Source organism: Eumetopias jubatus, unplaced genomic scaffold (genome assembly GCF_037043125.1).
Source record: "Eumetopias jubatus isolate StellerSeaLion01/CBP00866 unplaced genomic scaffold, mEumJub1_p1.0 scaffold_8, whole genome shotgun sequence".
Taxonomy (NCBI): domain Eukaryota; kingdom Metazoa; phylum Chordata; class Mammalia; order Carnivora; family Otariidae; genus Eumetopias; species Eumetopias jubatus.
The window spans coordinates 23,097,988-23,114,882 of NW_028274814.1; the positions used below are offsets into that span (position 1 = coordinate 23,097,988).

General features: G+C 45.5%; 1 protein-coding gene across 6 annotated transcripts in view; it reads right to left on the reverse strand.

Moving 5' to 3' along the window:
* The window catches only part of OPTN (optineurin), a 50,829-nt gene extending 46,529 nt beyond the window's left edge, over positions 1 to 4,300 (reverse strand). For 4 of the 6 annotated variants that reach the window (XM_028114657.2, XM_028114656.2, XM_028114659.2 and 1 more), the window contains exon 1: positions 4,135 to 4,215. The gene's annotated coding sequence lies outside the window, so the exon portion shown is untranslated. Of the gene's footprint in view, positions 1 to 4,134 lie in introns of all 6 variants that reach the window. The other 2 variants (XM_028114660.2, XM_028114655.2) reach the window with 1 other exon arrangement.
* Positions 4,301 to 16,895: the final 12,595 nt, after the last annotated feature.

Below are 16,895 nucleotides of genomic sequence, written 5' to 3' on the forward strand. Positions count from 1 at the left end.
AATAAAGTTAAAACTGGTTCTAGCTGTTATATCAGAGCTTCTAACCTTTTCAGGTTGCCCAGATTTTAGGAGGACATGCGGGGGAAACGCAAGGTTATGCTAAGGGGGACAGTAGACAAAATACTGGGGACCTTAACCAGCTGTGTGACTCTTATGATAATTTACTGACTTGTCTAGCAAATGATGATCATTACATTCGCTTTCGGCTCAAAAACCCATGAAAAGTATTCCTGAGTTTCTAGGAAGATCCAACCCCACCATCCAACACACACAGCCCAGCACCACCATGGCCATGCCCCCGCATGTATTATATGCCTGTCTTAATTATAGCAAACACTTCATTATCTAGCATTGTTAGGAAAAATTATTTGGTAATTCAAATGTCATAGGAAATAAGAAGTTAGTGTGCATGCCAAACATAATGTAATGTAATGTAAATACTTATTACCAACTTTTTACCAAAGGCAATTTAATTGATTTTTGGTGACCCACAGAGCAGCCTGTGATTTTAGGTATTTTGGGGGGCATCATTATGAGTTATGAGTACAGTGCTTATGTGAAATGTCTACTGGTAGAGTACCCATTAGGGAAAGCTGAATTTTCTAAATCTTTAACATCACCTTAAGCTACTTTCAAATGAACAAACACAGAGATGCATTATAAATCCTTGCACATATCTTCAAAGGTTATAGAAACTGGAACTAAGCCATTTATTCCAAGGTTCTGTCTGGTAACATAATTTCTTTTTTTCTTTTTCTTTTTTAACTAACAGAATTTCTCATAACCTGGATCTGAAACATGTCATTTTTTTTCTTTTTCTTTTTTAAATGTAAGCTCTATGTCCAACATGGGGCTTGAACTCATCGCCCCAAGATCAAGAGTCACATACTCTACCAACTGAGCCAGCCAGGCACCCTTGAAACATGTCATTTCTAAGCAAAGGTGATATTTAACTACAGAGGGTGAATTAATTTAGCACAGGATTTATCAAGACTTCACCAGTGAGGAAGAAGGCAAACTACCTGGAAGAATCGCCTCGATTTTATTCCCAGATCTATTTGAATTCTTAAATATATTATCATTTTTAATTCCAGAGGTCAAGTAATTATATCAATGACTTGACGTTGTGGGTGTGGGCATGAGCTTAAATCTCATTCCTGAATTGGCTTTACAAATGATCCAGTCCAACTTCTTATTCAATGCAAGAATATCTTATCTGGTTTCCATGGAAGATGGTCATCCCCACCAGGCTTGAAAGGCTTCAATGACAGAAAATATGAGCAATAACTTTAGCAGGCAACACAGCCCATTCTGTTCCGGGGCCATTCCCATCATTAGAAAGTCATTCTGTATTGAACAGAAATCTGCCTTATACTGACTTCCACCCACTAGACATTGGACCAATGAGCATCACGCAGAGTAAGTCCGGGCCCTTACCCTGGTATGTTCCAAACTGGCTTAATAAGCATTCACAGGTTCATTCCCCACATGAATAAATTAATTTTAAACAGTAAAGACCTATTTCTTGATCAGAGACCATAGGTGGCTATTGGCAAATTCTGGTTTGGGATCACGAGGGGGCGCTGAGTATGAATCCAAGATTACAGCAACTAAAACCATCATCATCCTGGAAAAAGAACTCAAAGTCTGTATCCTATGAAGGGGGAAAAAGAAGCTTTGCTTTTAATGCCAGAAATGGTATTCTGATTTTGTAATTTGCTAACCTACAGGAAATGGAAATGGATTTACCCTTACCACGTAAGGCAAGAGCCTGGGAGCGTCTGGATTCTCTCTATTGAGTCTGAAAAGTCACTAAGTTGCTGGTACTTCTCCCTCCTCCCCATCCCTGCCGGCTTAGGTCAGGCCCTCCTTGTCTTGTCTCAATTACAGCAGTGATGCCTGCCCCGGAGTACAGGATTTTTGTCTATTCTGTGCACCACTGTGTCCCTGGCATCAAGAATGCTTGCTGAAGAGTCTCCTACGCGGTCTGGCTCGCCTCTTTCTACTGCGGTCCTCCTACCACTACGGTCTCTTTCCTGGCATGAGGTCACCCTCCTGCTGAAAACCCTTCCCATACAAGGCAGAGTTCCAGCTCCCAAATGAGAAAAACGTGGACTTTCAGAGTCCGGCGCCCACTTACCCACCTGTATCACCTCCTCTCGCCACGCCACTCGCACGCAGGGCACATCAAAGAGCTCACGGTTCCCCACTTTCTTCTGCTTCTCTGCTCTTATCTCTCTTCTCCCCCTCTGCACAAAATGTCTGGCCCCACGTTTGCCCTGTCAAATACCCACCAGACAGCTCCACGTCCGGCTGAGACAGACGGCCTGTGTAAAACAAACTGTTCTTTCCTCTCTGTACCCACTCTCGGCAAAGTCCTAGAACCCCATTCCAGTCTATCTTCCAACAAACTTCAGTGAAGGTCTCTATTTTATTCTTGTAAGCGGCACACAGCAGGCTCTCAGTAAATGTTCATTGAAATGAAATGAAAATACAGTGTCACAAGGTATTTTAAGGTCTAGCACTTGTAGAACACTTTCTGCTCTGTAGTGACAAACCCAGCATGCTAGTATTACGAGTTTTTCTACAGCGCTATTGCACTCATTCCCAGATTCTTGAGCTCAACTTTTAAAACCTGCTTTGAAAATTAGTACCGTTTCTTCTATCATCCCCAAAGGTATCTGGGTATCGTTTCATAACACACATTCTATTATTTCATCCTCATATACATGTCAAAATGAAAACTTTCAAAATAGTATTTTCCTCTGAATGAAATAGACTTTACTTCTCAAGAACAGAGTTTAATTTCTCCTTTTCATTTGGATTTACTAATCCCACTGATTCCAAAGAACATATCAAATAGTCTAAGTCTCTATAAAATTCAGAAAAAGCAGGGCTTGGAGAAGAAAATACCCATACATCCTCATGTAAGGGAGAGGGTTCTGTAGGAAGATGATACAATGGTCAATTCCTTTCAAGAACAAAGTTTGTTTTTGTTTTTTGTAGGGTTTAGTTGGATTCCATAGCATAATATGCAACCTGAGCTCAGTTACAAGAAAAGACACTACTTTTATAATGTTGTACAAAATATACAAAGAACCACTAGAAGTGGCCCAGTAGAAAAACAGATCAGTGACTCGGAAGATTCCAGTCCCTGTCCTCTCTCTCTAGGCCACATTTAAATTTCACTTACCTTGTCCATTCCAGGGCAGATCCTGGCCTTAGCCTCTGTTCCAGGATCTCTCCAGCCCAGTACAAACTGGGCACATCCTGGGAGGCAGCCAGGGTTCCCTAGCTCTTTTCTCCCCAGGCAAAGAGCAGGGGGAGGGGTTGGTTCTTGTGTTACTAGTGCTGCCCTGCTTAACCAGATCTGAGGCTTTTGAGGTCCCACCACCACCTCACTGGTCTACAGGTTCTGTTTTCCATTTCATCCTCCAACAGTTCTGGGGCATACATTTCCATACGACAGTTTACCTGGAGGAGGAGGCTAGACCAGAATCTGGGTTTCGTTTTCTCTTAGAGATGCTGATTCTGCATCCAGCTTACACATTTCCGACAGTAAAGACAACTCCTCTGGGATTCTCAGCCTCATCGAGTATTCGCCATCTATGTATGTATATACACACAAACACATACACACATGCTTTTCCGGACCCAACGGTTTATGAAGATTCCTTTCAGCTGTTCAGGAGTCCCAGCTCCTTAGAGAGAGGTCACCTGTTCCTCAGTGTTCCTGGGCCACCTCATAAAGCTGGAGTAGTTTTTGTTTCTTAAAGGTATACCCGTGACCACTTCCCATATAATGAGGAACTGGCTGTATAATCATTCCCAACCTGCAGGAAGATGTCACCCTCAAACCACCTCCGTGACCTACAGAGGAAGTCAGCTGCGGCCAGTCGGGCTGGTAAAAAAGCGGGGAGGGCGCTTTGGGATGGCCGCCCCGCTCCCCTTTCCCACCAGATCAGGCTCTGCCCAGGCCTGGAAACCCTCCCGGAGGAGAGGACGCCCCATCCCTCGCCACCCACACCTCGACAGGCTCCGGGTCGCAGGGAAGGCGGCCGCGGGAACAGCTTCCAAGGCGGAAAGGGAGCCGCCGCCTCGCCGAGCCCCTGCCCATCCCCTGCCCCCGCTCACCCCGCGCCCGCGCTCCGGCCTCTCTCGGGGTCACTGCTTCCTCCGCATCGTGCCCGCTGGGGGAGGGCTCCGGACCCGGATGCAGACACTGACCAGGGGACCGGCCGGGGGTAGCTGCGCGGGCTCGGGGAGCCTCCGGCAGACTTGCGGCCTCACGACCCCGCCCAGCGCCGCTCAGCTGACCGCAGCGCCGGCCTCCCCGCCCCCGCCGGGAATTTCCCGGGCCCCGCCCCGCAACCGCGCCCCCACAGGCCCCGCCCCCTCCCCGAGCGCGCGCCTCCAGCCGGCAGTCCCGCAGTCCCGCCGCGTAGCTCGCGCTGGCAGAGGCCCCAGCCTGGAAAATGAGGGCTACGTGGGTCTGTGAACGGCCGTGACCGGCGGCGCTCACTTAAATACATTCTTAATCAAAGGAGTGTGCGGAGTCGGTCTCCTCTGCGGGGGTCCCTTTAGAAGGCCGGAGCCGCAGGGGTTCGCTGAGCCCACGGAAAGAGGAGTACGGTCGGAGGCATCCTTTGACCCAACCCTCGATCTCTGTAAAGTCTTACGTCTAGATATAGTTAACTGAGCGTGCATGGCTTTCCATCCGACTTTGCCCTTAAAATAGACCTTTGATTACATAAAGCCGCGGGCCCCTGGGTGGCTCAGTCGTTAAGCGTCTGCCTTTGGCTCAGGTCGTGATCCCAGGGTGCTGGGATCGAGCCCCACATCGGGCTCCCAGCTCGGCGGGAAGCCTGCTTCTCCCTCTCCCTCTCCCCCCGCTTGTGTTCCCTCTCTCGCTGTCAAATAAGTAAAATCTTTAAAAAAAAAAAAAAGAAAACAAAAAAAACCCATAAAGCCTGCAGGATGCTTCTTGGGTTCTTTGTTCCCACGGAGGAGGCCAATGGTGGACGCCTGGATAGTTCAAGGGCCCCAGGCCCGTGGGATTACTGGATTGATTTGGATTGTTTTGGGAAGCAGAAGTATTGATCTACCTGTAACCGGAGGAGGGAAGATGCCTCCGGATTAGATAGAATTAAAAGGGAGGAAACAAGACGAGGAAGAAGCACAATAATTTGCGTCCTAAGCACAGCGAGAAGGGTTGAGCAAGGACGCAGACACAGGACACAGAAGGGAACTGATAGTGAGGTCAAGGTCTGGGCAGGGTCTGGACCAAGGTGGTGCAGCCTGTGCCTGGCACCAGGACCCTATGCAAGACAAGAAAACAGAAATGGAAGAGGGAGAAGGGGCGGAGGGGAGAGGGTCTGAGAGTAAGTTTGTGCCAAAGATCGAAAAGGACTTTCAAAACCAGGCATATACCCTAACCCTGACCCTAACCCCTAACCCCAAGCCCAGCAGAAATCTGGGGTTTTATTCTCTGGAGTCTCTGCAAAATACCCAAACCCTAACCCCTAACCAAGGGAGGGAAAAAAAAGGTCTTCATGTGCGGGAAGAACTTGATTTAGTATGAAGACGCTGACGCTGCTCAGCAGGAATACGCAGCACGTGGTTGTGCGTCCAAACTGCCCAGTGGTTGGAAGGCAAGGGGGGAAAAAAAATCCGAAATCTAAATGGGAAAAGGCGAAGGCGCCCTCTCCTGGCTTCTCGGAAAGATTCAGTTTCACTTTCAAGACCGCCTGCTCCAGTCAGTTTCCCCCTGCCTGGTCTTTTACACCACCCTTGAATTAATCTCTAAAATTGGGCAGAGGGGTAGCAAGTCAGTCCCTGGCCCCACACCAAATTCCCGAGGGTCCCTCCTGAGCCTGTCCGGGGTGCCTAGGGTGAGTCCCACTCCCACTGGGTTTCCTTCTATTTTAAAACATATTAAGGTAAGATAAAATGAGTATAAGAGGTTTTGCGGGCGGGGAGATGCGGGAGGAAGGTCGTACACAGGCTGCCCTCAGCCTGGGAGTAGTAAGGTTGGAGGTGAACTTCTGGTAGAGAAAGTGGTCGAGGGAGTTTTCTCAGCAGTCTTGGGAGGGGCCCCTGAAGCATTGCGCAACCCTACCACTTCTTAGCTCCGTGCCTCATTCTCTTTCTCTGCAAAATCCAAAATTTCTGAGAACCAAAAGCCTTTCTTAGTTCATTTGGCGGCAAAACCTGATCTCAACCGATGAAGAGGTATTGACATTCTTTAGACCACTTCATGGGATTATTTATTTCATTGAAGACACATTAATTAGTTTGTATGAGATCCGCGTCGGACACTCTTGGGGAGTTCTGTTATATAAATTACATACTTTGTAATACATTACTGTCTCACCTTTCTAAAATCCAAAAATAATTCTGAATTCTGAAACGGGAGCTTGCTCCACAGGCTTTTAAATAAGGGATCTGGATCTTCAGCCCCTACTGCCTAAGGCCATTGTGAGGATGTAGGGCTGAGATTAGTAAAAGTAACCAAGGGGCACAGTGTCATTGTTGTCGCTCTGCTTCTTAGCCTGACTGGTGGGGTGGTGCCTTTTCCTCTCATACTTCCACGTAGATGGAATCTACGTGTGGATAAAAAGACTAAAATTATAACTCGCTTTTAGCTGTTCACTGATGCGGGTTTGTGGTAGGTGACTGCAAAGCAGCGTGGCAGCATATTCAGTGAGATATTAATTTATTTCATGCTTTCTGTGCTCCTCCCCACTCCCCTCACCCCCTCTGCGTGGAGAAGGCAGTTCATCCTTTTGTGGTTCCTACCTTAAGGGCATTTGCAGGACTCTGGGACAAACAACTTTTCTAAAGGCACTCTACCCCAGGTGTCCTGGAGGGAAGGGGAGAGAGGCGGGGGGGGGGGGTGTCAAAGCAAAATGAACAAGACTTTTAGTTTCTTAAAAAAAAAAAAAAGGGAAGAAAGTTTTAGTTGAGTCCAAATGAGGACAACTTCCCTGGATACACAATCTTGGCAAAGAGGAGAGTGCTCTGGAGAAAGAAGGTTTGATACAGGGTTATTATATGTTTTTGTTTGTTTGTTTGTTTTTGTTTTTTGTTTTTTGTTTTACATCAAAGGTTACAGTTCCACCATGACATAAGACATTTCAGAAAATTACAAACTTTATCTTAGGTTTTAGTATGTACAAGGTTGTGGGCTCCAGACGTATGGGGGCTTAGGGAGATTCTTACTCTTATCTCTACGAATGTTTCTTTTGGGGTATTTGCTAATGAAGCAGATGTAAAAAGTGTGCTCACGGCAGAAATAGTGCCCATGCTCTGAAGTTTGGTTAAATCATTCTGACCTTGGTAAAAGTTGAAAATATAGCTTTCCTGGGCGCCTGGGTGGCTCAGATGGTTAGGCGTCTGCCTTCGGCTCAGGTCATGGTCCCAGGGTCCTGGGATCGAGTCCCGCATTGGGCTCCCTGCTCCTTGGGAGCCTGCTTCTCCCTCTGCCTCTCTCTCTCTCTGTCTTTCATGAATAAATAAATAAAATCTTTAAAAAAATATATAGCTTTCCTGAGATCCCTGGAGCAGAGCCCACAGCATTAAAAGTTGACATTTTCTTTATTAGGTGGAGGGCTCTCACAGCAGTAGGAGGGAAGGAAGCATGACACCTACAAAGTGGGAGAGGGGTAGAGGTTGGTGGTCTCATGAGCATCAAAGAGTTGAGCCTCAGCCCCTTTGCCTATAATGATACTGTGACTGAGAGTCAGGGTGGCCAAAGAAAAAACATTTGTCCGTGTCTCTTGGAGGTTGGTATTGACAAGGAGGAATAGCTTAAAGTTCATGGATTCTAAAGTGAACCTAACAACACGAAGAATTTCTTAAATAATTTTGTTCCTTAAACCGACTTTGGCTTCCTTGTGAAATGATTCTCTGCAGTAAACAAACTTTTTATTTATTTAATCATTCATACTTCCATTCATGTCTGCATGATTGTGGAAAACAAGGAGTATGTAGGCTAGTAACCAATAAGAACATGGCAGTAAGGTGGTCCCAAAACCCTGTGCAATCTTAATACGTTTCCAGTGGAAAATATTTTGTTTTGAGTGTTTGTTTATTGTTCAGTTTATTATTTTTTACTTGATTAAATGCTTTTTTTGTTGTATTAAACCATGTATGTTGCATCTTAACAATAAAGAAAGTCTATGAAAAAATATATAATAGATCTATCTGTACTATGATTCCATATATATGAGATGTCTGGAAAAAGGAAACAGAGAGACAGCAGACCTGTGGTTACCTGGGGTTGGGAGTGGCTTCGACTGCAAGTGAGTTCAAGGAAATTATGGGGGGGGTGATGAAAATATTCTAAAACGGGGTTGTCATTGTCATTGTAAACTCTTACCGGCATAATTAAAATCATCAAGCTTACAATGGGTGAAATTTATAAGGTGCTAATGATACCTCAATAGAGTTGCAAAAACAACACCAAAAAGCACCCTGGAGACTGACGTCAATAATCATGAGGTCTGATGAAGGGTACATCCCTTCTTCTGAGGATGGGTTCCTCGGAAAATTTCAACGGCATTACCACATGATCCTGCAATTCCTCTCCTAGGCATACATCCCAATGGATTAAAAACAGGGACTCAAACGAGTGTGTGTATTTCCCCTTAGCAATATCTGGCACTGTGGCATCTGCCCGTAGGAGGAGTGGGGTGTGTAGTCGAGGCTTCCATCAGAACAAGGCTCTGGGATGAGAGTCTAACCTGCCACTAGTTTGCACGCCAAGTATCTTGAGTGCCAGGAACAATGACCCTGCTTTATGAAAAGCCAGAGCACTGTGTGTGTGCTCTGTGTGTAATTCCTCTCCTTTGCCTCACAATTGTAAATCTTGAAACAGTAAACTTGTTGGGGAGGACTCAGTGTTTATCTTTTAGGTGATCATCAGTCCTCTGTGAATATTAAAAAAAGAACAGCCTAGTAATATGACAGCTTATCAGTTACTTCCTGCTCCTGTCCATTATGTACACACAGAAGCTGTCCTAGACTCCTGCACGAGTCAAAGCGGAGCGTAGATTTACACGTTAAATTCTTGTTTCCTTGTTTTGCTATAGAACTGTTAAAAATTCCTGGAGCAAAATGTTCTGTTGAAGTACTTATGAGTCAGAGCCAGTGATTCGGGAGCATAGTCACTCCAAGACACCACAGTTCTCCGTCGTGGTCTGAAAAGCACTGCCATTGTCTTCCTTGTATGCCTGGTGAGTGGGAAATGGCCTGGGTGTCTCGTTCCTTGCTTCTGATTAAATAATTCATCTGTCACTGTTGAAGTCCATGTGATTTGTCTTTTTTCCATCTCACTTATTCTTTCCCAGAATGAAATTTCTCACTTCTCAGAGTGCAGGGTGGCATAGGGAACACAGTCTTGGGCATCAGGCTACCTGGGTCTGATCTGAGAACGCACGAAGGGGCAGAGTTCCTTGGACCTTGGCCTCTGTATCAGTGAGTTAGAGAGGCCGGGACAGGTGATCTCTTAGCTTCCTTCCAACCCTTAGAAAGCGGCATTCCTTTTGGTTCTTTATATTTGGTATCCTGTCTTAACAGACGCCAAATTAACTTAATTTCAGTTCAGACTTCTTTTTTCTTATGTTAATCGCGGTTCTCTGGAGAAACAACCAATAGGATACATGTGTGTATGTGTCTATACAATTTTATTTTGATTTTGCAATTTGAACTGTATATGTATGATAAAACATTTATTATGAGGAATTGGCTCATGCCAATCTGCGTTCGGCAAGCTGAGGCCCAGGAGAACTGTTGGTATAATTCTATTCCAAAGGCTGGCAGGTTTGAGACACATGAAGTTGTTGTTTCAGTTAGAGCCTGAAGGCAGGAAAAAACTGATGTCACAGCTCAAGGCAGTCAAGCAGGAAGAATTCCTTCTTATTTGGGGAAGGGTCAGCATCCAGGTCTATTCAGACCTTCAACTGATTGGATGAGACCCACCCACACTGGGGAGAGCAATCTGCTTTATTCTGTCTTATCCATCTAAATGTTAAACTCTTCCCCAAATTCCCTTATGGAAATATCCAGAATAGTGTTTTTCCAAATATCTGGGTACCCCACTGCCCAGTCAGGTTGACACATAAAATTAACTGTCATATTTCTATAGAGGCTGCCTTAATGCTTGGTTAGTTAAATGATCATAAATGATGCTGCGATTTGAAAAGTCATAAGTCCCCTGAGAAAATGTATTCATGCATGGATTCCAAATAGACTGTGATAAACCTGGACGCAAAATCGTAGCTGGATTGCCCATGACCTTTTGTACCCATAAAACCTCACTGTTCCCCCTCAGCAGACTACATTAACCCCTTTCTGGTTTTGTGGACAGAGGTCCTGTTCCCCTTGTTATAGGCCAATAGACAGTTATTAAATTCATAGACATGATAGCCTGCTGAACAGGAAATCAGCTTTTTCTGGGGTTGGTCTCCTCAGATCTTCACAACTGGTTGCCAGGAGCACATTTCTTTCCTAAGCTCCATGGGTCATTTCTCCAGCTAATAGACCTTTAAATTTTGCAACAAATTACTCCATTGATATTCCAGCCCTCATCCCTTCCTCTTTCTGGTTCCATTGGAAACTGAGGGAAAAAATGACTTGGATTACACAGCAGTCATTCCAATGTGGAAGTCACATCAAGCAATTCACATAAACCAGTTCTCCCCAAGTTAATGTGATCCAACCCCAGGGAGGCGGGAAAAAGTCCCAGCCAAAATGCACTTCTTGCAGAGACAATTGGATATTCATGGACTACTATGGCAGTGGTGGCCAAGCTTTGCAAAGCTGGCTGTGAAAACTCTAAGAGGACGGTCTATTTGTGAGCTTGGAAGTGCTAAGGTATTATTTCCCATTGCCATGATTTCAGAGATCTTACATAAATGTAGAGCTTTCCCATTCACTGGGTCTTATTGAAATTCTGGGAAACTGCTTCATTCTGTTTATTCTAGAAAAAAGAGAAGTGTCTCTGTGGATCTTTTTATAAAACAATTCCCTGTCTACCTTGGCTCACATCCTTATGAATTTTTTTATTCACCTTCAGTGCAAAAGTATATTTTAGTTGATTCTGGCTTGGTTGGCTCAAGCGTACCTTGTTTGTCTACGTGTTCATGAAATGTCACTCAGTGACTCCTCTCTGCCCCGGGCACCCTTTCTTCCTGCTCTTGTCTCCCACCCTCTGGTTTCCCGCCCTCACCCTCTGTTCGTGCCATCACCCTTTCCCTCTAGAAGGCTGTGTGATATAGCAGTGACACCTGGGTGTGCTTTCAATGCAGGTTGCTACCTTTCTAGAGACCTTTGCATTTAAGATCATTTCTAACATTGTAATAAAAACTTTGTCTCTTAGAGGAGCTCCAGAGATCCACCGGTAGGGGGAGGGGAGAATTTTTTTTTAGGGTTGGGCCCTTCCCAGTAAGCTTGAAATTGGACATATTGGGTGGGGACCTCCATCTCAGCTACAAAAACGTCACATTTTTGACTCTGTCATAAAAAGGGGGATACATTTGGGAGTTTTTACATAGATGGAGTGGACCGAATTTCAGGGTGATGAGATATGATGCGTGAGAAGAGAGCCGTTGAGGACAATGAAAAATTTCTGCCCTGGGTGACCAGATAGATGGGCAGCAGCATTAGTGGGAAGTTGATTAGTCCTGTCTGCGGAATCTGAAGAACCTGCGGGACAGGTAAGTGAAGTACCTATAAATAGGTGTGTGAAGTACCTGTGGGACAGGTGAGGGATGTACACAACTATCTGGGAAAATGAACCTCAGGAGAGAGATTAGTGTCAAAAGCCGTAGAGCCATCAGAAGGATGGGAGCAGAAAAGTAAGTTTGGAACTTGGAGACTTTAGTCAATCGATTCCCATCGAGTTCAAAAGAATAAAGCAATAATACTAAACTGGCTGTATTCTTTATTTGATTAAATATGCTCATACATGCTAAATAATAAACTCATTATGTAAAAATGACTCTCTATAATTTGGCCATTATATGTAAGCTGCAAGATATAGTTTATATGGTTGGCTATGTATTTCTTGGATCTTAGACCCTAGAGAATTTGAGGAGAAAATTTATTCTAAAGCTAATTCTACATCTATCTCAATATTCAGTTAATAAAAAAATGCTTTCCTCCTTCTCATCCTGGCTCCTTGATGCTGCTTAATGCCTCATTTACTTCTTTTGCCTAATTTTTTGGAGACAAGAGCAGGCAGGTGAGAGACAACCTGTCTCATTGTATTTGCTTGGTGGCTTCGGTTATTTCTAGAATGTCATCCATGGGAGATCTGCAGCTTAGCTTTCATCCCTGGTGCTCATGTTACCTCTCAAGATCAAAAACTTATTTTTCAACATGATTCATCCTACTTAGTGGCTTGTGCTAATTATAGTCGATATTGACTCCATTGCATTTTAAGGGATGTCTTCTCATCATGTTCCTTTCTTGTATTTGTAAATACTGGTTTGCTCATTTCATATTTCCCCTTCATTTATTCCAAGATTTATATCTCTGCTATGGAACTGGAATCCTTCTCTCTTTGGTATGGCATGTAAAGCCATTTGATCCTTCTCAACACTATTTCTAAACTGTCGAATCTTTTTATGATAACTAAGAACCAATTAAAAAATGCCAATAAAATATGACGAGATGGTGGGGCGCCTGGGTGGTTCCGTCAGGTAAGTGCCCGACTTTTGGTTTTGGCTCAGGGCATGATCTCATGGGTCTTGAGATCCAGCCCCACGTCAGGCTCTGCACTCAGCGTGGAGTCTGCTTGAGTTTCTCTCTCCCTCTCCCTCTTCTCCTCCCCCACAGCTCGCTCTCTCTCTGAAATCAATCAATCAATCTTTAAATAAAAGACTAAATGGTGAGTAAGCCTGCCCACACTTTCTGTATATAAATTTGCTAACATGAATTTACCATGGTTTAGTCTTGCTAGGATTTGATTGAAGCTGCTCTGCACGATTGTGCAGGCTACTCATGGCACAGTGGCACTTGGCCATGGGGATGAATGCAGGCTGCTGGGCAGCTGGTACCGTAAGCTCCAAGCCATGCATCTCCCCGGGGAAGCAATTCCTTTTTCTAACTTACACAAAGGCCCTGCATTGATTAGTGAAGTCCTGGATTGGACTTGATCATTTTCTATAGCTTCTCAGCCTATGATACTATCACCAAAGAGGGGGGAGAAGTACAGACCTTGTCTTCATGCAAGCACACACAGAAAGTCTGGAAGAATAAATAAATCTTGCCTTCAGTTTCCAGCTATACATTCCAGCCATTACAGAGTTCACAGGGCGTGTGCAACCATGGCAGCTCAGCTATGCAATTAGCACCCTGCTCCCATTCTCCCCTGGTGCCAGACCGTACTTGCTCCAATATGGCCAACGTCTTATGGTCAGGAGGAAAGCCCCTTCCCTGTCAGACCTCCTATTTTCTCCTCCCATCACCCATAACCCTTCTGTCCTTTTCTCTCACCCACCCCACGTCCAGGGTTCTGACTCCCCTCGTGTTGGTTTGCAGGGATTCCATCTGGTCTTGTCACTGCATGCCCTCTTGTTGATTCTTCACGGGGAAAGGAGCAGGGGTGAGCATAGAGAAGGGATGGGAGCAGCAGTGTCCCGATTGTCTCTTATGTTCTCCCCTGTGTCAGAGAGGCTAGAGGTCTGGGAACTCTATTTCTGAGACTCCCTTGTCACGAGGCTTCAGGAGGGGGCTTAGAAGGTGCGTCTGTGCCGGGCTGGCAAAGTTGTGGATGCACCAAATGCAGGGGCTTCAACAGATGGATTTGCAGTCCCTTTCACATTCCTCTGATGGTTCTCAGTCCCCAGGTTGTGGACATCGGTGACCACTGACAGTGGTTTTCTGTATTTTGCTGACCTCTGGGGGGCAGCCGCAACTTCCTGACTTCTGGACCACAGCTCTGGGGACAAACCTGGAAATGAGGGGTGAACCCCTAATGCTCATTGTAGGAGACTTTGTAGAGAATTAGAGTTTTATCCATAACTCCCAAATATTAAGAACAACTGCCTTACATTTTAAATATCAGTAAGAGTGATATTTAATATCAGTAAGACTTTGCAAATGGCATATCAAATAAAGGGCTAGTATCCAAGATCTATAAAGAACTTATCAAACTTAACACCCAAAAAATAAATAATCCAGTCAAGAAATGGGCAGAGGACATGAACAGACATTTCTCCAAAGAAGACATATAAATGGCCAACAGACACATGAAAACGTGCTCCACATCACTTGGCATCAGGGAAATCCAAATCAAAACCTCAGTGAGATATCACCTCACACCAGTCAGAGCGGCTAAAATTAACAAGTCAGGAAACGACAGATGTTGGCGGGGATGCGGAGAAAGGGGAACCCTCCTACACTGTTGGTGGGAATGCAAGCTGGTGCACCTGCTCTGTAAAACAGGTTCCTCAAGAAGTTAAAAATAGAGCTGCCCTATGACCCAGCAATTCCACTACTAGGTATTTACCCCAAAGATACAAATGTAGGGATCTGAAGGGGCACCTGCACCCCAATGTTTATAGCAGCAATGGTTAACCCTTTCTATTTCTGGCTTGGGACACCCCGGTCATCTTGGAGCAGACCTTCTTTGTTCTGGAAAGAGTCATGGGAGTTGCCCCTTTTAGTTCCTGAGCTGCAACGTTTTCGGGGGGAGTGTGCACTAGCATGCTTACTTAATTTTTCCTTAGGCAGGGACTGGGTCCCTGGCCTGAGGTAGACCCCACGCCTTGACCATAGCTAAAGGTTTCAGGGGGAAAGAGCTTTCAGGGGGAAGGATGCTGACACCAGAAACTTTTCTCTTTGTTGTTTTATCAGGGTACATCATTAATTTTTGATGTAGTGTTCAGTGATTCATTAATTGCATATAATACCCAGTGCTCATTACAACATGTGCCCTCCTTAATACCCATCACTGGGCTACCCCATCCCCCACTCCCTCCCCTCTGAAACCCTCAGATTGTTTCCCAGAGTCCATAGTCTCTCATGGTCCATCTCCCCCTCTGATTTCCCCCCGCTTTAGTTTTCCCTTCCTTCTCCAAATGTCCTCTCTGCTATTCCTTATGTTCCACACATGAGTGAAACCATATGATAATTGACTTTCTCTGCTTGACTTGTTTCACTCAGCATAATCCCCTCCAGTCCCATCCATGTCGATGCAAATGGTGGGTATTCATCCTTTCTGATGGCTGAGTAATATTCCATTGTATATATGAACCACATCTTCTTTATCCGTTCATCTGTTGAAGGGCATCTCGGCTCCTTCCACAGTTTGGCTGGTGCGGACATTGCTGCTATGAACATCGGGGTGCATGTGTCCCTCCTGAATGCTTTTGACTGAGAACCCTTTTGGGATGTCTAAGATCTTCCTCCCTGCCTGGCTTCTGAACAAACTGAGACATAAGAGAGAAGGGCAGATGGGAAAATTAACATTTTCCTTTATGACTGATTAAGGCTTGGCTGGAGGTCATGGCTTATCTACTGGGGAACTTGGCTCGCTAAGTTTTTATAGACGCATCCACCCAGGCCAGCCCCAGCTACCACACCCTGGGGGCCCTGGAAAAGCAAAGCAGAACTCACGCTCTTGTGGGCAACTCCCTCTGAAGGGGAGGGAATAAATATGCACGGTGATTCCTCCCAAATTTACCACTCAGATAAGTCACCCTGCCTCCCCTGGGTTGAAGTAAATAAATGGGCAGAAAGATCCAGAAGGGTGGCCCCAGTGAGCTCCTTCCTACCTCCCTTCCTGGAGGAAACCCCTGAAATAGGGAAGATGTGTCTCCTTGACATGTATTAGCATGACTAATGGAACAGAGAGAACTAAAACAAAGTCAGCTGGTGGGAAGGTATCCTGGGGTACCTGATTGGGGGGGCTTTCCATGCACAGCGGGTAACTGATGCTGTCACTGCTTCTGTTCCCAAACACACCAGAATCATAGGGGTTCTTGGGGAAAATGGCTGTGGGGTGTGTGTGTGTGTGTGTGTGTGTGTGTGTTACATGGAGTGGTACCTTGGCTCAAGGTAATACTGAGGACACAGGCATCTTGCCTCCTGTGTCCCACATTGTTGGGCTGGCAGCAGCCTCAAAGCCTTGGCTTCAAGTCTCTGATGTAGACCTGGTGGCTTTTAGCAGAGACGCCACTGGACTGGCCACCTCTCCTGCCCCTTCTTGGTAAAGTGACACTTCTTGGGATGGATAGCTTTCATGGGAATGTTAGAATGGGCTGTTGGCACTTATAGCTGGGAGCTTACCTACCAAGGGAGGTAGGAAGGAGCTCACTGGGGCCACCCTTCTGTCCTTGTGGTTTGAATACTAAAGAAATGCTGCTTTTTGTACCTCAGGATGGTGCGATGGATGCATGATTTCTAGCTCCTTCCCTTGTGTTATTTTATTGATGCCTCTGCTGCGTTTAACACCTGATCATACAAGTAGCTCCTGGGTTCTCTTTACGCTGCCCTGAGTGCTCCGTCTGGCCTCCCTCACAGCTGAAACGTTTTCCTAATATTCCTCCTCAGCGTGCCTCAATGCTTAATGCTCAACGCTCTCCCTCCTCGCCCTGGAAAGTCTCTCTCCCTCTTCTGGTCCTGCACCTGCTCTCCTCCAATCATCAGACCTTCTGTAACCAATCACTCCCTGGAACTCTTGAAGCATCTCAAAATCAACATGTCACCATCTCGAATTCATAATCTTGGCCAAATTGGCTTCCTTGCTTTATTCTCCATCTCGATTCATGTCATGCCGTTCAGACAGTTGAATGAGTTAGAAATTTAGGGGCACCTCTGACTCTTCCCCCCACATTGAGTTAGTCATCAAGGCCTGACCCTTAAAAAAAAACAACTTCTTAAGCTTT